The sequence below is a fragment of the Amblyomma americanum genome, chromosome 11 (assembly GCF_052857255.1).
Source record: "Amblyomma americanum isolate KBUSLIRL-KWMA chromosome 11, ASM5285725v1, whole genome shotgun sequence".
NCBI classification, from domain to species: Eukaryota; Metazoa; Arthropoda; class Arachnida; order Ixodida; family Ixodidae; genus Amblyomma; species Amblyomma americanum.
In genome coordinates, this window is record NC_135507.1 from 37,718,661 (window position 1) to 37,743,550 (window position 24,890).

The window sequence follows — 24,890 nt, forward strand, 5'->3', positions numbered from 1 at the left end:
TTTATCGCATTAACAAGAGCGCCTGTTTGACATCATAGTGTGTGTGAGGGGGGGGGGGGGGGGTTTACAACATAATCTAGAACTTAGTGGCAGGAAAAGAAAGAAAAATATTAACAGAAAATACAATGCAGCATGATTTGATACAAACGCAAGCATATAATTACAGCAGTTGGGCAAACGATTTGGCGTCCATTAGTCGCTGGCATATGCAAAAATATTGCGAATCACCCGCCCCGCTCGTTTATATTTTTGCTTTCGAATTTTGTGATGAGCACTTTTACATATGAAGGCAAGAATTTATTTGTTATAAAATGTTTAACAATCATAACCAGTGTGCGTCGAGAATTACTCGAAAATTTAAAAAAATGTTCTAATATATCAGTTTCCATCCATTTAATTTGACTTCATGATTTAATTTAGCTTCGTGTCGCCACACACTACTGAAAGAAACATGTAAAAAATTGATAACTGAACCGCGATTCAGCAGTCATAAACACGCCCTCATCGGATGTAAATATCGAGGCACCAGCGAGAGGTGCCAGGAGTTTAGGCACACATTTGCTCCGTTAACAGCCCGATAACTCTCCACCTTTTGACATGAAGTCGGCACTTCTCTGCGTGCTTCTGTTTTTGGCACTCCTTGCAGCTTCAGAGTGAGCATAAACTTTTCTTTTCATGCCCAATGTTCAGAGGAACCAATGGCGATGGAAGTTTTTCGGGGTAGGATTGGTTTTGGTTCTGCTCAGTTCTTGGAATGTTTTCAAATGCAACATTTGTTCCCTCAGCCAAAGTGCCCTCCGGAGTTCCCAGGTTCGAACCCGACCGCGGCGGCTGCGTTTTTATGAAGGAAAAACGCTAAGGCGCCCGTGTGCTGTGCGATGTCAGTGCACGTTAAAGATACCCAAGTGGTCGAAATTATTCCGGAGCCCTCCACTACGGCACCTCTCACTTCCTTTCTTTTTTCACTCCCTCCATTCTCCCTTTCCTTACGGCGCGGTTCAGGTGTCCAACGATATATGAGATACTGCGCCATTTCCTTTCCCCAAAAACCAACTATTATTATTATTATTATTATTATTATTATTATTATTATTATTATTATTATTATTATTATTATTATTTTACAAAGCATCGATTTCGCTGGTGAAATTATAAACAGGTTTACGCTCTTGACAAGCCGGCGCCATTCTCAAGCTAGAAATATTTTGCCTCTCGTACGAGAGCGCATTTACAAGAAGCAGTTGTAAGGGCGATTGCGTTCTTATTCGCGCACTAGCGCAGAATGCAATAATACCAGGCATGGTATTTTTGAAGTGGCCTTTCTTATAGTTGATATTCATGGAGTTTTATCCGGATACACATTGCTACTGGCAGGGAAAAACACAAGTTCTGCAGTGATAAAGAAGAAGATGGGTCCATGCGTACACTTCATCACAATGAAAAACGGCGAATTGATGTTGAATTTTTAGTGCGCATGCAGAACGAAGACCCCAAGCGCTATTACGCAATGTCCTTCTTAAACTCAATCCCAAGTTTAGGAGCCCCGTAACTCCTGGATTGCCTGTTCGAGTTATTTCTCGAGTCAAGTTAGTCATTTTTATCTTAATTCATTAGGACACCATATTTTGAAGGTTAAAACATAGCATCTGAAGAGGTTCCCGGTGGAAAAGTGTATGAAGTATAGTTTTCGTCTTTGCGTTTCGTTTCCAAAGTTGTTTAGCTGAAATTTTGGGCATAACTAAATTAAGAGACTATCATATGCAAAATCTGTTATGAGTATCAACGCGAGCATAAAGCACTAATCATATGCCAGTATATCGAATGCAAAAATCAAATAATCACACCATATTTGACAAATTTTCTTCATACTGCAAATAAGCAGGCCGTAGTGAGAAGACAATATTAAGTAACGGCATACAGGTAATTCGTAACCAGTAAATACCTTCTTTACTTCTCTACACAAGTGTTCTAAAACTGCGAAGTTTGCTAAGATGAGTGAGCAAGGATATAAACATCTGTCTGTTTAATAATTTATGGCTGCAAAAGATTTCATACGAGATTTTTTTTTAATTTTCAGATCTAAACCGGGTTTTATTCTGCAGATGCCGGACCCCCGATGCGACTCCTGGGTAAGGGCATTTGTTACTTTCAGTGCATGTAAAACACAGGTTTGAAAATTGCAAAACATGTAAAACTCCTCGATAAACACTAACACTCACTCTGCTTGCTACTAATAGCCGCATTGAGACTTGAAGGTCAATGAAAAACGCCTTTGTTTTCGGGATAAAAAACTAGCAGGAAAAAACACCAGCGCGTGCAAGGAGAATGTTTAACCTTTTTTAAGTCTTCAGTACGAGGACTGTAATTATCTTGTCTCTATTGGGGCTGGTAGTTGAGAAGCGGTAGATTTTCTTACTAAATGTAGTTCTTACGTATCAACCCCTTATAGCGGTTTTGGTACCGCACTGTAAACAAGAACGAAGCTACCGTTTACTAACAGGGACGCCTTCGAGCGTGTAGAAGACATGAAGCTAAAGAGAGAAAAAAGCTTGTAATATGGTTTATGGGGGATTTAACGTCCCAAAGCTACTCAGGCTGTGAGGGACGCCGTAGTGAAGGGCACCGGAAATTTCGACCACCTGTGGTTCTTTTACGTGCACTGACATCGCACAGCACACGGGCCTCTAGAACTTCGCCTCCATCGAAATTCGACCGCCGCGGCCGGAATCGAACCCGCGTCTTTCAGGCCGGTAGCCGAGCGCCATAACCACTCAGCCACCGCGGCGGCTATAACTTGAAATATGATATGTGGATACTAAACATACTAAGAAATTGACAGCATTATAGTGAAAACATCACGTGTTGTAAAAAAAAACACACGCAATTTCATTATCACGCAAGAAAGACCTTGATGTAGTTCTGCGTCGCGATTCTCCAACCAATCTGAACATAATCTTTTTTTATTACGAAATATTTATTGACGAAAATTTTTCATAGGTTTTATGGTTTCACTACTAAAATCTATATAACTGCAGATCACTGGTCGGCAGGCTCGACTATTTTTGCGGTCAACTATTTTTTTGTATTCAACTGCGTTCCTTATTCTACATTAGTTTTCTATGTAAGACTTAAAGCTTTTCTGTCCGTTGTGTCAAGCAGATCAGAGAAAGATTTTGCTAAGCATCGAAAAAATGGACCGTTACCTTCAATCTTTCCATAACATTATCTTAAAATAACACAATTTGCATATTTTTCTTCAAGAATGCTGTATGTAAAAACGAAACACACGCCGGCAGGACATGGTACTTTGCTATAGCCTCACCTCAAAACATGTCTGCCGCGGTGTAGCCTTGGATAGTGCGTCTTCTAAAGGTGCCAATTTATAAAGTTGGTCAAAGCGAATGGCGCCAGTAGTGCTGCCAGAGTTAAATGGTTTCTCGTGATTCGCGTGACAACAAGGTTCAACTGATGAGGAAAACACTAAGAAGGTCAGCAATGTCTTCGAGTTAGAAGAAGAGCACGTAAATCATGGGAACACCAACAAATCACGTTAGCCAATATAGCTCAATCCTAACGCTCCTCGTGGGAATTATTCCTCAGATGACAAAAGTTGTGAAACTTCTGTCACATACACAATTCACTGGGAAACTACAAACGTTTTTGCTGGAATATAAGCCGTTCTTTTGAACGACTGGCGGCGTTGAACTCCGTTTATCTGATTGGTGTAAATTCTTTCCAGAACAGTGCCTCAATTCTAAGGCCGAGCGCCTGCTATTCACGAACTCCGGACACTAGAGCCGAACAATACAACGGCCTGCCTCAATTTACTACTTTCGAGCCTCATACTACAGTCACGCGACTATAACATCCAGCCCGATTCTGGACGGCCTCGGTAGGCAGTATGTCTCCCTGTCAAAAATTGTCCGCTGCCCAGATTTCTTCAGATGCCCTCCATTCCAATCTTTGCCCCATTGAGCGAACCACATCCTGTGGCCTGCTAGCAACTCTTCCTAGTTCCATAACAGTGCGGTGAATCCCGAGTTGTCTTCTCGATACAAAGTTGGCTTACAAGAGAATTAACCTTAGTGGCTTCAAACATAATGCCCCAGGGCAGCGCTACGCAAGGAGACAATGTGCTGACGACTGAACGTAAATATATTCCCGCCTAAAAACCTTTCGCGGCCAATGTCAGGCGGAGGCTGCAGGTATGAAGCAGGCGTATTATAATGTTCCTGTATCTACGGAGAAATTAAAGAAGAATATACAGGCGGCACTGCGTAAGCGCTACAGAAGACAAATCTTAATTTCAACATAATGAAAATAATCCGTCATCAACTCCGCTATACTCTTGAGACGTCAACGCGGCACACAAAAATACGCTAGCTTAAGGCACCAATAGGAAGAAGACGCAACCCAAGAAGATTTAAATCGTGCGCTCCAGTCAGAAGTCGGATACGAAACGAATCCTTGCGAGGCTACCAGACAAAAGCAAAACCCGAGAGCAAGAGCTGCCAGTGTTGTAATGTACGGATACACCTTAAGTCTGTACTGCTCGAGGGCTGGGCAACAGCCTACTCCGTTCTCCGAAACACACTGCCCGCACATTTAAAGAACTCTACGCCCACATGGCAGAGTCGACACGTTCCGTCAGATGAAGCCAGCTCGCCACGCTTGGAAGGGCATACACGTCAAGAGTAAGTGTCAGAAAACGGGCTACCCAGAAGGTGCTTAGCGCTCGAGCCCGGTTCTCTTGACGGGATTTTGGTCATACAATTCCACAGAAATCGGGATGATTGAAGAAATTCGTGGTCTCCGCTTGGATAGCGACTGTACTTTGGTGAAAAACCTCATTCAAGTCTCATACAATCCGATACATTTGGCGTGCTTCCGGTACAGAACATATAGGCTTCAAGACACGTTTAAGCTCTTAAGAGTAACGCACCACAAGTGGAAGCCGAATCCCTGGTGTATTCCATGTGAAAATAAAACAGTGCAAACGTGAAAGGTTGCTGGAGTGCATTGGAAATGAAAGAAAACGACACTGGACATACTTTGGCGCAAAGTAAAGCGTGTAATGAACCCCCTTCACCAAGAACTAAGTAACCGAAGCAACCAGTACGAAAAACGATGTGGTCCCACAAAGCGGCAACGTTCCAGCTGGCTTAGACCCATCAGGTGCAGGAAACAAGCTCGTGAGTAAAAGGATAATACGAAAGGTGCTGTAAACCACGAAGACTCAAATCATATTTCGAAGCTACTACACCGAACCAAACAACTTGTTGCATATTAGCACCATACGCAGTGCAGATCACAGGCTTGAGGCACTGCAAGCTTCCATCCGGATACCGCCTCTACGCCAACGGTGAGGCGCCGCAACAGAGCCAGCAAATTCGCCGTTCAAGCAGGCACAACAGATGGAAGTCTCAGTGGCCAGATTGAGACGCCGGGAGCATTTCTTAAGGTTCCTGTTTAGGCTATGGTGGTTCACCGGACCTCTGCCGCTTGAACACCAATAAGGAGATGGCAGGCGCAGTGGAACGCGTAAAGAAGCCTTTAGAGAACCCAAAGAGATCGCGGCTTGGGATATAACTGCCAGGTCTTGTGGTTGTCTTTTCTTCTACCATAGAACTGCCATAGTTTATTGTGTATGTCACGTACTGAGGCCGAGAATTCTTCTGATATAGATAATGAGCTATTTTTGAGCTTCTTGGCGTTATGAAAAAAAATGTCTTTTTTTTCGGCAAAGTCATAAAACCTTATAATTACTGGCCATGTACTGTCATTCTTATTATTTACGGTACGGTGTACACGCTCGACTGGTCTGCTTTCTAATCCGTGTTTGTCCTTGAACACACCTTCAACTACCCCTTGCTCTAGATCTCAACCACTATCATCGCTTTTTGCTTCCAGCCCGTAAACACTAATGTTATTCCTGCGGCTTCTGTTTTCTATCGTAATCTAGTTTTTGGTCAACCTTTCGACATCTTTGCCCATTGCGGTTGCTTGCACTTCGATTTTCGTGCTGTTGTTCAAGCAATGCGAGAATAACTTCTTTTTCAGTCAGTCCTGTCAGTCCTGTCAGCCCTGTGTCTCCTCGGTGTCGGCGTTTGTGAGCGCCCGGATTTATCATAATGAAAGTATACCACCTAGCTTAGTCTACTGCCCTACTGTATCAGTCAGTAATGATTGAACGCCCTGCAATCCTTCTGCTAGAGTGCCCTGCGCGGCCTTAATTTCATGAACCCCTTTTGAAATCCGGTCGAGCGTGACTGGGCCTGGATTTTCCTCAGTGTCGCCACTAAGTAACAACATCAGCGAGCGGGCTATTCGAAAAGCGTCTGAAGCACAACAAAAAACCCACTCGGGGCTTTGTAGCACCACCACTCAAATAGCATCACTTTTGTAACATTAGTAAATGAACAGTAAGTTCTAAACTGCGCAACAAGAAGAAAGTGGGCTGCGAATAGAAAGTCACTGCTCTTAAAATGTCATCTTTTGTTTTATATATTCAATTAGTTGCTGAAAACTGTGTGCTTGTTTGTGAAGCAAAAAGAACGCGACCATTAGTAAACGCGAGAAGCAGGTTGTTGACAGTAACGCTGCTATAAATTTCCACACAACGCCTGCTGCTGACGTTCAATGCAATCTGCACGTGCGTATACGCTGCACGTAAGGCAGGAATTTCTGAGAAAAGGCCGAAAATGGGTGCAAACAAGTGCTCAACAAGATAAGTTTTACACAACCCCACCATATGTCACTCATTCGGCATTGATAAAGGTCGTTCTCAGAAATTTCTGCAAAGAGGTCACTGCTTTAAAGTGCTACCTTTCGTTCATATATTTATTTAGTTGTTGAAGGAAGACAGAATCATACTGGCGGGAGACATTATTCTGCCAGGATTACCCACCTCTTTTTTCAGGCTTTGGTGCCCATGCTGATAAGTTATGTGATATAATGCTTTGTCATGACCTGCAACAAGTTGTTAGAGAACCAAGACGTGTGCAAGGTGATTCTGCCTCTGTGCTTTATCTTGTATTCTTGAGTCGTTTCATTCGAAATTTTTCAGTGTCGATATAATGGGGCTTATCTGATCACAGCATGGTCTACGTTTCATTTCCTGTGTATAGTGTGAACAAAAACCTATCGCTAAAATAGTTCCTTTCAAGGATTTTTCAGATGCAAACCACGAAAGTGTGCTCGATTACTTTGAGTACTGCCTTGACTTTTTTTATGGTTCTGATGTTGATGAATTATGGGAAAGACAGAAAAATTTGCTTGCACAGCATAAACAATTTTATCCCTACGAAAGTGAAGAAAACACGCCAGATAAATCCTTGGATCAGTCGAAACATACTATATCTTAGGAGGAAAGTTAAACGGTTTAAACGAAGAGGCTCCACTCGATGCACAATTCAAACTCTCAAATCGCACCTTACTGAAGAAATTCAGAAAGCAAAACGGTACTACCTTGAACACACACTACTGGACTTTATTCATGACTCCCCCCAAAAGTTTTAGATCTATTTAGCAGAAAAGAAAAAGCCCATTAATCGAATTATGCACGAGGGTGCAATCGTTGTTGACAAAACTCCCATTGCCGAGCACTTTAATAGGCACTTCCATAGTGTATTCTCAAATCCAAATCCATGTAGGTTTCATAGTGATACATTTTGTTTTCCTTATCCAGACATTGTATCACTGCCAGGATTAACTTCGCTGTTGGTATATCTTAAAACTAAGTCCAGTTCTGTTGCGGATAAAATCCCCAACATAATTTTGCGTCGTTATGGAGAAGTTATTTCAAAATTTCTTTCAATAATATTTAGCACGTCGTTTGCAACAGGAATACTGCCTTCCGACTAGAGGTCAGCTTGTGTTGTGCCTGTGCCTAAAAAGGGTGATGTGGCACTTGTTGCTAATTATCGTCTCATTTCACTCACTTCCACTGGTTGTGAATTGGCAGAACATATTTTAGCTAACTACATAACCAAATTTCTAGATGTCAATGGTGCACTTTCTTCTGTTCAACATGGTTTTAGGAAAGGCTCTTCCACTGTGACCCAATAAACATTGGTTATTCACACCTTTGCAACAGTCCTTATCCACTCGGGGCAGGTCGATGCCATTTTTTTAGATTTTCAGAAAGCTTTTGATGTTGTGTCACATGCTAAACTAATATATAAACTTGAACTAATTGGTCTTCCTAAATTTGTAATAACGTTGGTTTCGTCATGTCTCACCAACCGTGTATAGTTTGTTAGCATTGACGGTTATCATTCAAATTCTTTACCAGTTACTTCAGGTGTTCCAGAAGGTAGTGTGCCAGTTGCGTTGTTATTTCTGACATTTATAAATAATTTCATTATTGTTTTATCTGAATTGGTCCAAATTAGGCTCTTTGCTGATTGCATTTTGTCCAACAAAATTATTAGCCCTAAATACCAAATCGTCCTTAACTCTAGCCTCCGGAAAATTGACACATGGTGCAGTAACTGGGATATGCAGCTTAATTCCGCGAAAAAAGTGTTAATTAAAATCGCCAGCAAAAAAATTGTACATTCATTTCCTTACAACCTCCCTTCGCAACATCTTATAGAAGTTAAGGAATATAAATACCTCGATGTTACTATAACTAGTAATTTAAGTTGGAAGAGTCATATTGCCAATACATGCTCATCCTCCTACAGAAAACTTGGACTTCTTCGCCACAAACTTAAAAACGTTCCTTCCCGGATAAAGCAGTTAGCATACTACAGCCTCATAAGACCCAAACTAGAGTATGCTTGCACAGTCTCGGACCCTTATCCCAAAAAGGATATTGAGGCATTGGAGCTGTACAGCCGAGAGCCGTGCGCTTCATCTTTTCTAAATATCGCACATCTTACTCTCCTTCCATTTTAATGAAAAAAAAATGCCATCCCACTACTGCAATTACGTAGCAAAATCCGGAGACTAAAATTTCTTTTAATGATGACAAACAACAAACTCGTCATGAGTTTCGATGTTGACCTTGCACCTCTTGCAATCGTCCCACAAAAAATCATGCAGGTTCTTTATCGCCGTATCAAACTAAAATTAATGCCTTTAAATATTCTTTTTAACCACGCACTATCGAGGAATGGAACAAGCTGCCTTCTGATGTCTTCATGTTCATTGATTCCATTGGCAAATTGTTGTCGTCTACCTCATTGTCGTGTTTCGTGTTTATGCATGTTTTATTGTTAGAGTTGAACATATCTCAGTGTATTTTACTTAAATAAGTTTAACGCGATGAATTGATATTCAAAATGCTGTATTTTTTCGTCCTTCCTGCTAGAGCCCACTTGGGGCCTGCAGTATTTGTTAAATAAATCAATAAAATAAATAAAAGTGTGTTCTTGTTTGTGGAGCAAAAAGAACGCAGGGAGCAGGTTGTTGAAAGTGACGCTGCTATAAATTTCCACACAATGCCTGTTGCTGACGTTCATGGCAATCTGCACGCGCGTATGTGCTGCACGTAAGGCAGTCATTGCAGAGGAAAGGCAGAAAATGGGCGCAAACAAGTGCTCAACAAGCTAGGTTTTACACAACCCCACCACATGTCACTCATTCCGCATTGATAAAGGTGCTTCTCAGAAAATTTCTGCAAAGAGAAGATCACTGCTATTAAAATGCCATCTTTCCTTTTATATGTTTATTTAGTTGCTGAAAACTGTGTGCTTGTTTGTGAAGCAAAAAGAACGCGACCCTTAGTAAACGCCAGAAGTAGGTTGTTGACAGTGACGCTGCTATAAATTTCCACACAATGTCTGTTGCTTACGTTCATTGCAATCTGCACGCGTGTATACACTGCACGTAAGGCAGTAATTTCGGAGAAAAGGCCGAAAATGGGTGCAAACAAGCGCTCAGCAAGATACGTTTTAAACAACCCCACCACATGTCACTCATTCGGCATACATAAAGGTCCTTCTAACAAAATTTCTTCAAAGAGGAGGTCACTGCTGTTAAAATGCCATCTTTACTTTAATATATTTATTTAGTTGCTTAACATTGTGTGCTTGTTTGTGAAGCAGAAAGAACGCAGCCCTTAGTAAACGCGAGAAGCAGGTGGTTGATAGTGACGCTGGTATAAATTTCCACCTAATGTCTGTTGCTGACGTTCATTGCAACCTGCACGCGCTTATACGCTGCACGTAAGGCAGCCGTTTCCGAGAAAAGGCCGAAATTGGCGCGAAGAAGCGCTCAACAAGATAAGTTTTACACAACCCCACCACATGTCACTAAGTCTGCATAGATAAATGTTCTTCTCAGAATACACTCAGAATTTCTGCAATGAGATGGTCACTGCAATTAATATGCCATATTTCCTTTTACATCTTTATTTAGTGGCTGAAAAATGCGTGCTTGTTTGGAAAGCAAATAGAACGCGACACTTCGCAAACACGAAAAGCCGGTTGTTGCCAGTGACACTGCTATTTATTTGACACGCAATGTTTGTTCCTGACGTTCATTGCAATCTGCACGCTGGTCTACGCGGCGCGTAAGGCAGTCATTTCAGCGAAAAGGCCGCCAATAGGTGTGAAAAAGTGCGCAACAGGGTAGTTTTTACACATCTCCACCAGCTTCCACTCAGTTGGCACAGATAGAGGACCTCAGAATCTGTTCAGAATTTATGCACTGTGCTTAATATATCATATTTGCTTGTACATATTTATTAAGTTCCTGAAAAGTGTCTGCTTGTTTGTAAAGCAAAAAGAATGCGACCCTTAGTAAATGCGAGAAGCAGGCTGTTGCCACTGACACTAATATGATTCTTCTCACTATGTCTGGGTCTGATGTTCATTGTAATCTGCACGCGGGTCTGCACTGCGCGTAAAGGGGTTGTTTCCGCGAAAAGGCCGAAAATGGGTGTGAAAAAGTGCTCCACAAGATAATTTTACACATCACCACCACCTGCCACTCAGTGGAAACAGATAAATGTCCTTCCGAGAATCCACAGAGAATTTCTGCAAAGAGAAGGTCACTGTGCTTAATATGCCATCTTTCGTTTTACATAACTATTTGGTTGCTGAAAAATGCGTGCTTGTTTGTAAAGAAAAATAATACTTAAAAACAAGTATTAATTTATTAAACAACTAAATACAATAAAGATGCACTTCTAAAGTTTCCGGAAAGAACACACAAGATTACTCCTTAATTTTCATTCGGAATTAAAAATGTGATCATGGTGCGGATATGCAGTGTCTAAATTGCGACCAAGCAACGCACTGTCGGAAAACCCGGTAACAGTCAAAATTCATAAAAGAAAACAATATGCGCGGCATTTTTCTTTGGAAGACTTCAGGCGAAGAAAAGACTTCTTGTTCTTTTCATTGGACGCAAGGCTAACTCGCAATGCAGCTAGCGCGAAAAAAATGAAAATAACAATTGGTTTTCAGGAAAGGAAATACCGCAGTAACTGTCTCGCTTATCACGGTGCACACCTGAACCGCGCCGTAAAATAAGTGACAAAGGAGGGAGTTAAAGAAGGAAGGAAGAAAGGTGCTGTAAGGGATTTTCTCTGGAATAGTTTCGACCACCTGGGAATCTCTAACGTGCACTGACTTATCTGAAAATGTGGTTGTAAGATGTGGAGCCGAAGATTCAACATGGGCGGACATGCTGCATGACCCTGCTGGAGAGTTAACACGAAGCTTTACCTCTAAAGTTAGGGTCTTCATATTACAAATATACCCTATCGCATTCGTCATTTTTTGACTACTGTTCCCATTTTATTTTCAACAAATTTAAAACATCGTCTACTTTAGCGGCAATTCTATGGCTCGTCGGGCTCATGATGATGATTTAAAAGATGTGAAAAAGCTCAAGACAGAAAGTGAAATAGATAACAACAAGCTCTGGCAAACACAGCAACGACACGTGCTACAAAGAATCACCTCAGTTCGCGAATTTGGAAACTATTGGCTTCCAGCATGTTATTTAGCATCATGACATAAAGTTGCAGCACCACGTGCTCAAAAATGCAAATGAAGGCGCAAAATGCATGATATGCATGATGCATGGTATTACGACTTGATACTCTAAAATTATTGGCATGCGAACCGAAAAAGAACTTTAGTTATAGTCGGCGCTCTTGCTTTCGGTTATCTGTCTGCAGTAGATGCAGAGAAACAAAGGAAATTAGCCTGGCTGCAATAACTGAAGAAAAATGTATTCCTCTTTGATATACCTGTGCCTGTGACCAGCATATCCAATCACAAATTCGCCTACCCGCCGTATCCTCCACCAACTAGTGCTACTTCTTCGTTATCTTTGAAACAAATCGTATCCTGATGTACGTTTGCTAATTTATTCCTCGTACTACCTGCCTTCCCCACCATACTAATTTCGTCATTCGTGATCCAAGATAGGTTTTCCAGCACTCGCACTTGTTCCGTACAGCACTCTTCACTCTAAATATTGATTACTGATACTTCATCTTTTTTCTTACCCGTTACTCACAGCACTATTCCCAATTTAATTAGAAGCTTTTTAGTGTCCTTTTAGTTTCATAGGCTCTCTCAAAGATTAATAATGTCTTTATCCTTCCAAACTGAAATATAACAACCACATAACAATTGCTGTTGCGAAAATACACGACTGAACTATAAAGGTTAACAATATCGAAGTATTTAGATGACTCCGTTTGATTGAATGTTTGATGAAAACGCCAGGTTCAGGGCTACGCACGATGTACAAGCCCCAAACTACTGCACAAAAAAAGGGGATAACAGTAGTGCCACTCATCATTATCATTATCATCATCATCAGCCTTACAACGGCCACTGCAATAAAAAGACGTACCCATATCTCTCCAATGAACCGTAAAATTACGTTTCGTGGGAATTTTATACGTCATTAAGGCCCCAAAATATTGTTATGTGACGGCAAGCTGATGAGTGCAGTATGACATCCAAATTGGCTGTGGCATAAGTTAATGGCGGACAGCGTGGCATGAGTGGTCTCACCCTTTTATTGGTCCTCTCAGAAAAAATACAAAACAACATAAATGAAAGAGAGAGGGAGCCCGGACCAGCAACGCTTTACCGGGCTTAAAGCCAATTAAGAAAAGAAAAGGAGGTAAAGGCTAAAAAAAAACTTAATTTAAAAAGAAAAGCAGGAAAATAGAAACAACAAACAAAAAAACCCATGAAACTCCAAAGGCGCAGAATAGACCGAAGCACAGATAAAGTCACAGAGAATGTCAGCACAGATGAAGTCACAGGCAAAGTTGGTCCAGACACCACAGACAGTCAGAAGCACATATAAAGTCACAGATAATATCAGCACAGAAAAAGTCACACGCACAATCGCATGCTCCGTTTACTTCCGTTCGCACCAACGCAAAGGTTAAGTACGGTATGTACAATATGAAACGAATGAAACGCGAACAAGAAAACTGAAAAGGCGAAAGAAAAACACCAACATATAGTTCCTGGACAAGAAGTACATGAGAGTTTCATTAACACTTTTGAAGAATAGTATTCGCGCTTTCGAAGTTAAGTTACCTTCCGCCAGTATTGAGCTTTCCCTGGCTATGAGCTTTATATTTTGCGGTTCGTGGCTGAGTTGAGTTGTTCCGGTTTCATTTCTTGCTGATAGTACAGTTAACATCAATAAGAACACGTATGTAACTCTTAACATTTTCCTCTTAATACTATTGGTCTTATTCACTTCTGCGTCATTTTGGACGCCATAATACGCGAAATGATTTCCTGTTTTGATTTTTCCGTCACTCATTTTCATACGAACACGAGGGGGTTATGCCTCGGGGTAAAGCCGCGAAGCGCTGTTGGTTTACCTTTGCTCTTTTCTTACGTACTTTGTTTGTGGCTTGCGCCACGCGGCTTTCATTGTATATTGGCTGCGACAGCCGGAACCAGAACACTTTTGTGAAATCATGCTGGCGCGCGGCTATTTCGACGACGTTCCAGATGACTGTTCGGGCGTGGGGTTTCTTATTTTCTATCTACTCTGTTGCGTTCAAAGCGCGCCACTGCATAAAGCTACCGGCATTCTCTAACGGGCCACCAACAGCTGCACTTGCTCCCTCGCCTTCCAACTGTAGTTTTTTTTTTAGGGGGGGGGGGGCGAAAAGTTTCCAAATAAATAACTTCCGTTCTGCACCAGCCTCACCGTTTGTTGGCTGCTGTGTTATCTGCTGTGCGAACCTTATTACAATGTATTCCTGGCTTAGGCTGTGGTACAAAACCGCATATAAAATCTATATGCATGCATAATTCAGTACAAGTAAGCAGAATACATGTACTTAATTCGCGGGACTCACGGGGCGCTGATGTCAGGCTTCCTCATACGATATCATTTAGAGAATTCTGTTATCTTTGAAGTTTTCCGATAGGAGCCTTAATTGCGTAAAATTTTAGATTACAATTTTAAGCAAAAAAGCCACTCGGAGCCTTCATCTTCACTTACTACAGTTGTAACTGCAGCATCACTGGAAGGTTTTATAATAAATGGCTTTTTACCACATGATCGAAAAATAATAAACGATGCAGTGCAAGGGAGCATACTGAGACCCATCCTATTCAGCCTCTACATAAGCGACAATATGCTTACGTATAAACATGCAAAATTCATAATGTATTCCGATGACACTAGCATATTTCTGTCGTCCACTTCGCGCCCTGACATATAAAAAAAGCTAATGAAGAGATCTAGGAACTCTTCGTCTGGTCTGCACATAACTTTCTAAGAATAGATACCACAAAACAGAAGCATTGGTTTTTCAAAAAAGAGGGCACACATATATCTATTAATGTTTATTTGCAGTACAGTTCTACAAATATTCTGTCAAATATTCTGTCTCAGTGTCACAGTTATTTACACCTTTATTACAAGCACATCACACTGGGATGATCATGTGAATTTCGTACGGCAGTACGACAAAAGCTCAGTGCTTTAAGAGGCATACTAAAGCGAAACAGGTATATTCTTGCAAAACAGTAAGCAGTAATATTTTATTCATTCCCTACATAAATAATTGCCATCTTATTTGGGGTAAAATGACAGATTCAAACCTTAATAAGCTATTTATAACGAAGAAAAAGACGTATAATAGCCAATATCTATCATACTAAACGCACTGCCAACTTGTGTACAAAATGTAACACAGGCAAGGTACAAAATGCATATACACCTGCAATCGTCTACTCAACTCTAGCCTGAGAACTGACCATTTGCGGAAAAGTTTCTGCGCATGCGCGGTGAAGGCGCTGCCAGCGCCCTCTATAGGCGATTTAATTTTGATTGAAAAGCATGAGCCGGCCATGAATACTGGTGCTGTAGTGTGGCGACTTATGTGAGCTGTAACTAACACGCAACTGCAGCGCGTTTTTATCTAAACAAACCATGTGCGTTTTACAACAGCGAGACTTGCACGTAATAAAAGGCCGCGACGAGATACACGGCGCGAAAGACGAAGCCGTTGATGGGGCCAGGAAAGCGCGCATCCAGCACGTTTCGGAACGGGTGTTCGCGCTTGCTGCCATGTGCACACAGCTCGGCCGTTCTAGAAGTTTTCCTATCGACGCATGTGCGTATTCGGTGAAAACCGAATTATACATACCAGTATGAGCATTCACAAAAAAATCTACAATGTCAAGCTGCCAAGTGCACACAGCTCGGTCGTTCTAGAAGAGTTTTGCGATCGACACATGTGTGTTTTCACTGAAAGGAGAATTATATAAACCAATATGAATATTCACAATAAATTCTAGAATGTGAAGCAACGCTATCAGCAGGATCACGACAGAACGCTACCTCGCATATATCCGCGCATTCCAACACCACTGCGGCCCGTTAGCACGCAAAGCAACGCTCTGCCGAATCAGCACGAGCCGCGGCTAAAATAGTACAAAGGGTCATTTACTATAATCTGTCAAGTGTGGCCTGCGGCAAAAGGTGCTGCATGAAGTTAGCAGAAATTCCGGCTCTATCAAGGAAGCGCAAAAATATAGGTCTGTGCACATTAGGAAAGTACATCCCATGATACTGTTACACTCACCCACGCATAGGCGAACATTCAGAGAGAGAGAGAGAGGACACCTTTATCGAAAATGCCTGCAGAATCGGTTGGGCCCTCTCTACTCAGGGAGGACAAGCTTTTACCGCGACGCGGCCACTACATCAGTCTCGTGCGTTGTGCTCCTCGAGGTCTTGGTCCCTCGCTACTTCCGCGGGTCCGAGAGGGTCGCCGCCCGTTTCCTGGGGGTGCTGCCCCCCTTCTCCTCGGTTTCGCTCGGTCGCTGCTTTTCTAGAGCTGCCCAGACCTGCTGGACGGCCTTGAGTTGTGTCTCTTGATCGTAGCTCCTCGTTGCAGCCTCTAGCTGAGGCGGGATCGTCGTCTTCTCGCTGGCTTCTCGCGGATTTACACTACAGTCCCAAAGGATGTGAGCCGCGGTGGCTCTCTCCTTCGAGCACAATCTGCACAAGTCATTCGCGTACACACTCGGACACACGTGCTTAGCTAGCACCGGGGTGAGCAGGGATCCCATCTGTAACTGTCTGTATAACACTGCCTCCTTCCACGTAAGCCCCGGGTGAGGTGGCGGCATAGCCTGTCTGTTCAGTCGGTACCATTTCACTATTTCGTTGAAGGTGGTCATCTTGTCCTTGGCACTGCACCGCGACCAACACTCCGAGTCGGCCGTGCTTGCAGCCGCGCGGTTGGTTAGTCCTCGCGCGGCCGAGTTGGCCGTCTCTTGTGGTTCACGTTCCCGCGTTCCGACACGTCACTGCCCATGTTGGCCGGAAACCACTTGATCACCACAGCACTTTTGCGTCCGATGTCTTCGGCCTTGCGCAGTATGCGCGCGGCCCCACTACATACCCTACTTTGGTGTAGTTCTTCACTGCCGTTCTAGAGTCGCACAACACTGTAGTGCATCCGGGGTCGGAGACCGCGAACAATCATGCACATTTTCATTTGGTCATTCGGCGCTCTGTTCAGGTAGTACAGTGCAGGTATTGCCACACATGGTCGTTTTTCAGGCTGCAAGGCGAAAACTCTTCGCTCCACCGTGTTTCTAAATTCGGAAATGGGATGTTCTCCTCCTCTACCATCCTCTCTCGTTATCAAACGCACGTTTCCGACAGAGACGCAACACTAAAAGAACAAAACAAGCGCACGTGAACTGCTGGACGCTACGTTGCACATGTTTGCTCGAGAACCACTTTTCAACCAAAAGTGCCAGCGGAACTTCTCTGTTTGCACGACAGGTGACGCTCGCTTTTCCGAAAATGGTAAATTAGGAAAGGTATTGCTGCTCTGAAAACTTTAGCCAATGTAGAACAAAATATTTCCTTGTACCACACCAGAAGATCACAATTTTGGAACATATACCTCGATGACGAACCAACTATGGTTCAGAAATCTTCAAAAAGTACAATGCTAAGGTTACATAACACCACCCATAATGACAATAATGACACACTCAGTGTCACACCCTACCAGTTAAATGGCGTCTCCACAATACATACCTCATTGTTCAAAAATGGAATAACTGCTGTAAATGTTTGTACATTGTAATCTGTGCACAGTGCAAGAAGTGCTTCGTGTTCACTTTTGTGCGCAATCAGTATTTTTTATTTCGCATTTTTTATTTACATTTTTTATTTATAATTGTTAAGGTATGAAGTTCTCTTGTAATGCGTCCTATGACGTTTATGTCGCCTGGGTCAGTACTTGTGTAATAATAATAATGATTGGTTTTTGGGGAAAGAAAATGGCGCGGTATCTGTCTCATATATATCGTCGGACACCTGAACCGCGCCGTAAGGGAAGGGATAAAGGAGGGAGTGAAAGAAGAAAGGAAGAAGGGGGGCCGTAGTGGAGGGCTCCAGAATAATTTCGGCCACCTGGGGATCTTTAACGTGCACTGACATCGCACAGGGCACGGGCGCCTTAGCGTTTTCCCCCCATAAAAACGCAGCCGCCGCGGTCGGGTTCAGTACTTGTGTATGATTTGCTTTTTGATTTTATTTCGTGTTATGCTTGTGATCGTGTGACCGTGTGCGGCTAGTCTAAGCTGCCGCTTTGTCGACACGGGTTGAGAGCTGACAAGCCGCTTGCTTGCTGCTTTTACCTAAACCTTCTGATTTCTTGGAAATTAAATGAGAAACCGAAAGGAATTCAGTGCACACCGACAGCGTTCGAGCATTCTTCGCAGTTGCCAACAGTATTACGAACCAAGTGAAGATATCCGTGTACAATTCTCAATGCTATCGCATATCAAACAAAACAAGGAAGCAACTATTGCTGGAAAATATAGAATGGAGAAGATTTGGCAGTGTATTAAAAATGCCAAAACAATCTATTCTCAATCAAAGCATCTTTGTCAACTATTTGTCGCAGCTAGACGTTTTGATGATAGCAACTAAGAAAAGGTCAGATTTCAGCCGCATATAAGAGTTCCCAGATCACCCGCACCTCAGGAACTCGTTTTCAAGCCGTAGATGCCGAACTTACAGACAACATAGTTCCGTCAAGATGAAGACATTGTTCAGCATGCTTCTCGTAGTAATTTTTCTCGCTGCCGCAGAGTGAGTATGAGAGCTCAAATTCTCTTAACAAATGCATTTCAGCTCGTTTTGCGCATACACGTTCAAGAACCCAAATAATGACAGAGTTCTGGTAGCGTCACGTGTTGATCTGCCTGTCACGCCCAAGCTAAACCGTATCTTTTACATGAACATTTTTACCTCATGCTGTTTAAGTCATTTGCTATGGTAGCTACATCGGCACTTGGTAAATCATTGTCGCACACAGTTCTAAGCGAGTGACAGTCAGTGTACCCATGAACGTGATATACTTAATCGGAAGTAACACCGCAAAATCATTCCTAATACACCTCTCAGCGACAAAATGCACGAATATTGTTCCTCCATCTATCTATTGACGTACCCGGATCAGAAGAGCGCAGATATTTTCTTTAGGCTTAATGAATGTGATGTCAAGCACTTGAAAGAATTAGAGACCGATTAACTTGGTGTCCCTTTCTTACCAGGTATTTGCTTAAATAAGCACTGATAGAGATCAACAAACTTTTACTTTCACTCAACCAAGCGGCCACGCTGGCATTCGGAAAAACTGTCGGCAACCGACAACATTCATTTCATCTTTCAAGTGACAGAGACATGCGTAGAGTGTAACCAATACCAACATTTACCTGTCACAGGTTACACAAAAGCATCTCACATAACTGAATGCAGGCAAGTCATGCAGGGATTCGTAACCGACGTGTCGAAGAGTCATATGTAAAAGCGCTGTGATGTACCCATGGAGACTACTCGGCGAACATAATCCTTCGCAGGAAAAGTACCGTTTGCAACAGGCGTGAACCGGACGAAGGTTCCCGCTGCCACGTATAAACCCTGAATAAGGGAGGTGCCTCATAGGACCGTCAGACATGGGAGGAACCCATGTTAAAGTGCGCAAACTTTCTCGTCGCCACAAAATTTGCCGGCTAACCGGTTTCCCTTGCAAGGCTACAGCACAACAACCGCCGAGCATCTCGAAGCACAGTATGGCCGGGTAAGGCATAGCAACAACGGCAGCAGTGATTTTATACTCATGCGCTTCCTGGGACTGGTTTCTTGTGGCCCACTTGCAGTTTCACGCAGGAATTAGTAGTGCACTGAAAGCGGCACCTTCGGTTACAGGCCTATTGGCTTGTTCCCTAGGAAGTGGTGCCTTCTGGGATACATATATATGAATTCGAAGGAATAAAGCGAGTGATTTCGGCTTGGCTCAGGGGTGTGAGGTGTCCGGAAACGAAACTCCTCACTCAGCACAGGAGCTGTTCGAATCCTGCTTCCTGCTCTGAGGTTTTCTTTTTGTTGTTGTTGTTGTTGAGCACCATCTGGGCAAAAAAAGGGGCCTTTCGAGGCCGTGGCTTTCGGGGTCAACTTCGCCGCGATTATGCGACGATATTCGCCATAGTTCGCTGAGAATTAAAAATGCAAATTGTTTGTGCTTCAGCCGATGCAACCAACGGCGATCCAACGTTACGAGGCGTGGAAGTAGGCTGTTGTCCGGCTCTGTTAAAACAAAGGATGTAGCGTTATTAAGACAAAGTACAGGAATTCTGAGGACTGTAATGGTGCCCGAATTTTGATGCTGCAAAGGCAGATGAAGAGGCGGAGTCGAAAGTGTTAGAATACAAGAGGGAGCCTGTGCTCTACAGGGAGTGCGCCGGAGTTTTGTGTTCCTATATATGGTCCAACATGGAGCAGTTTTGCGCGACTGTTTTTCCCACGCCACTTGTAACACTATTCGCGGAGACGATCACATGATCTCGCTGACGTCATATGTTACAATTCGTGTCGGCTCATACCCGACATATGAGAGCCCGATAAAGACAGTCGCCTCCATTTTGAGCCTCCATATCAAGTTAGCTGGGTGCCTCAGCTAACTTGAGCCAGGGATTAAAAAATAAATTATATGAGACAGGCGAGTGTAACCAGTTGCAGCCTTTTTCGCACAACAGGAAATTTTTCGCTTCGCAATTTATAATTATTTAATTAACTTTAATTATCTCAATTTTAAAATATGGACTTTAGACAACAAATTGCATTTGAAGAGTGGTCGAGCACCTTCAGAAACCCCCATTACAGCATTTACGATAAGGAAATACTGACGTGTCTTTTTTTTTCCCAGCTCGAAAGATAGCGCGCGAAATAGAAAAATAAACCACGTGACTAACGCATTTGCGCGCCACGATCGTGCTGCTCTCAAACGTGCTTTCAGCAAACGAAATCGTCTGCAGCCTTGACTGGATGGCCCCGCAGCAGCCGCAGGCCGATATGTTGCAGGCGGCGACTCGCACCGTCATGTGTGCCAACTGGTTGACGCAGGCAAGAAACCACCGATAACATATCGGCGTTCCGTATAGTGCGGGGCCGTCGAGTCAAGTCTGAAGAGATTTCTTTTGCTCAAACCACACTTGAGAGCAGCGCGATCATGGCGCGGAAATAGGTTAGTCACGTGGTTTATTGTGCAGCGTAAGCAACACAGTGTAGCGTCTACAGTGTACGTTACAGTGTATAGTCGTGTTGCGTATGCGCGAGGAGAACTGACGTCACACAGCGCACAGCTGGCACGCCTTGCCGGTTTGCGCATCCTCTGGAAACCGCACCACGTGACCAACCACGTGACTGGTCACGTGACCAACCACCTGACGAGCCTCTGCAAGCTTTTTGCTTGGGCAAAGTGGCGGAAAATTATCAAAAAAATAGATCTATCCTAATGTTGATGTTCGTCGGCACAACTTCAAGCAATGTTGCAAAAAATTTAACACGCCTAGAAAAATGGCGGCGGCCTTTGTGATGAAATCATTTACTATTTCTTTTGTAGCTTTTGTAGTTTTAAGGACTTGTTTTCCTTCACCTTTAAGCAGTCACCTAAATGACCAAGGCCGCACACACGTGTTGTTCACACGTTACTTCATATTTTCGAACATTTATGCGTAACTTAAACTTAAAGGACTTAATGGGGTACTTGCCAATTTAGGATTCTCGTTGAGTAAAAAATTAATGATATGAGGATCCTGCTGCACTAGAATAAATCACATTTTCAATTACTGTGTATATGTCGTCTATTTGCATGCAATACGCGGAAAGTTGCAGAGAGATGCGAAGCATATTTAGAAATGATGCAAGCAGTACTTTTTATTTTTTTACTTCTCGACACCATATATTTGATACTTTGTAAGATTTTAAATGCCGACATTTCATTGGTGACGTAATAAACAGGTGTTCGCTGTTGGCAAGACAGCGCAATTCTCAAGCTAGAAATATTCTGCCTCTCTACTGGGGTGCATGTCAAAGAAACAGTTCTAAGGTCGATTGCGTTCTTATTTGCGGAATAACGCAGAATGCAACAATACCAGGCACTACTTCATGGTGGTGTTTACTAGCGTTGATTTTCACGGAGTTTTATCTAATAAACATTTTAGTGACATGGAAAACCGCTGAATTTCAGCAGCGAAACAGTAGAAGGAATGGCACATGCGTTCACTTCGTGACATAGATAAACGCCACGCTGATGATGAATTTTAAGTGCGCATAGAGATTGACCACCCAAAGCAATGCAGTTCTAATTTATTTTTTCTTTATAAAGCAAGGTACTTAGCTACTGTCAACTCAAGGTTTTCTTAGCGTTACCGCAATGCTGCAATGATGATCAAGCCTACAGTCTTGCCTTTTCAAGCCTAAACAATGCAATGTGAGCAAATTCAGAAAGAATATTTCGACTAACAAAAGTGCACTTAAACTGTGCATTGGCGAATCCGAGAATGAATGGAGCATTTCGGCGTGTTGTCAAATATAAGCAAGGTACGTAAAGCAGCTACTATGGATATTTCCTCCAGTAACGGCGTGTCAATACTGCACGCTAGTAGAGGTTGCGCAAGGTTCACATTAAGCACCCGTATAAAGCTATTATCTGTTGTACCTCTTAAAATCTATTCTAATTGTACGGGCCCAGTCACTTTGCATGTGCTTTCTCCAGTAAAGTTCGAGTCATTTTTATCTACTTCAATGAATTTAATAGGGCGCAATTTTTTGAAAGGTGAAAAAGAAAAAATTATATCTTATTAAACTGCCGGTTTAAAAGTGCATTAAGTATATCTTCCGTCCGCGTGTTTTGTTTGCAAAGGTATTTAATGACATTTTGCGTAGAGCTTCTTATAGAAACCTTCATTTGCGAAATTTCTTATGAATACCAGCGAGGGTATGCAGCACCAATCGTGTGCCACTATATTCAATAAAAATAAAAAAAATCACACTGTATTCTACAGATTTTCTTTGATCTGCAAATAAGTAGGCTGATGTGAGAAGATAATAGTAAGTGACGAAGTGCAGGAAATTAGTAATCTGCTATCAGCTTATTTTTACACATATGTTATAAATATGGGCAATTTGCTAAGATCAGTAAACAAGGCTGTAAGCACCCGTCTGTTTAATAATTTATGGCTCCCATAAGTTTCAAGCGAGAATTTTTTTTTAATTTTCCGATCCAAACCGAGTTTTATACTGTACACGGCCGACCTGCGATGCGACGCCTGGGTACGGGCATTTGTTACCTACAGTGCGTGTTAAAGACAGGTTTGAAGATTGCAAAACATGTAAAACTGCTCAATAAACACTCTAACACTCACTCTACTACCTACTAAGGGCCCCATTGAGACGTGAAGATGAATGGAAAAGGCCTTTATTTTCTGGATAAAAAACTAGCAGGAAAGAAGAGCAACGCGTTCAAGCAGAATGTTTAAGTTTTTTTAAGTATTCCGTACGAGAAGTGTTAATAAATACTTTTCCTATTTGGCTGGTATTTGTGAAGTGGTAGATGTTTTTATTGACAGTAGTTCATGCGCGTCAACCCCTCATAGCGGTTTTGGTGGCACACTGGAAACAATAAAAAAGTCGCCCGATACTAATAGGGACGCCTTCGAACGTGTAGCAGACAATGAGCAAAATAGACTTTAAATAATTACTAGTAATCTGATACCTGGATTCCGTAAATACTAAGCAATCGACTACCTTGTAATGAGAATCTCGTGTGTTCTAAAAAAGACATGCCTTTTTATTATCACGCAAAAAAGAAGTTGAGGGAGTTTTACGTTGCCAACACACAGCAATTTGGGACAAAATACATTTTTTAATGAAAGAGTTAATGAGAGCAGTTCTCTCGCATATTTTAACATTTCACTACAATAATCTGTGACCCGTTGCCAGGCTTGAAAGTTTTTTGCTGCTACTGTTTTTGCATCAGTCAGAAATATTACCAGTTGGCTTTCTACGCAAGTCTTAACTGATCGACGCGATCGATCGGAAAACTTTTAAAGGAAAGATTTTGCAAAGCATCTGATAAATGAACCATTGTCTTCAGTACTTCTTACCATTAGCCTAAAATATTTCCATTTGACAATTTTTGGTGAAGAACGCAGGAGCTTAGAACAAAACACACGACGGCGGTAGGTGGTACTTTGCTTGTCTTGCCTTGAAACACATATCTAGAGCTGTTTAGCCGAGGGTTGTGCGTATTCTGCAGGTTCCTATTCATAAAATGCGCCCAAGTGAATGGCGCCAGTAGTACTGATATAGTTAAATCATTTCTCGTGATTCGGGTGTCAGCAAGTACCAGCTAAAGAGGAAACCCCTAAGAAGGTCAGCAATGCCTTCGTGTTCAAAGACGAGCATATAAATCGTGCGAGCATCAATGAAAGCGTTAGTCAATATAGGTGAGTTCATAGAGCTTCTAGTCGGAATTATTCCTAAGATGACAGCCGATGTGAAACTGCTGTCACATGTGCAATGTCCATAAAAAGTTATTTTCTCTTTTACGCTTACAAATTCTATTCAGAGTTCACTCTAAGACTGACAATTGAAAGTAAGTGTTCAGGTCGCAGCGTAATGCGGGTTGTAATCCGGTCATATCCGTAGTGTTGGTCTTTAATATGTCGCTACAAGCAATAACAGGCTGATTGATGAACTCTAGACTAGGATCAAGGCCTAGTTTACACTAAGCATTGCTTGTATTGTAAGGAAGCTGTTTAATATAGTTTTGTATAACTCGCCGAAAATCAAGTTCTGGGGAAAGAGCGTTGTGCACTGTCTGTTCTGCAGTCGTCACGTCTGTAACAATTCATTTTTTTTTATTTTAGTGTGCTCTTGGGGCCAAAGACGGACAGAAATGTGGAAACCACCCCGGTGTGGAATGTGTGTGGGGCGCGACCATCCCTGCAGGTCCCAAAGGAGAAAAAAGGTGCATATTGCCCACTCAACGGGGATAAGACCGACGTACGAAGCCATGTTCAAGGCGGCATAATAATAAAGCCTATGTGTGCACGAAA

At 42.5% G+C, this 24,890-nt stretch overlaps 1 long non-coding RNA gene across 2 annotated transcripts; it reads left to right on the top strand.

The window, feature by feature from the left end:
* Positions 1–459: 459 nt before the first annotated feature.
* LOC144110384 (uncharacterized) lies at positions 460–24,890 on the top strand. Of its 2 annotated transcripts, none has more exons than XR_013309822.1 (3): positions 460–653; positions 2,078–2,129; positions 24,702–24,890. It is a non-coding gene; the product is annotated as an uncharacterized LOC144110384 (long non-coding RNA). The 2 variants fall into 2 exon arrangements; XR_013309823.1 differs by lacking the exon at positions 24,702–24,890 and adding an exon at positions 6,920–6,938 and having other exon boundaries at positions 467–653.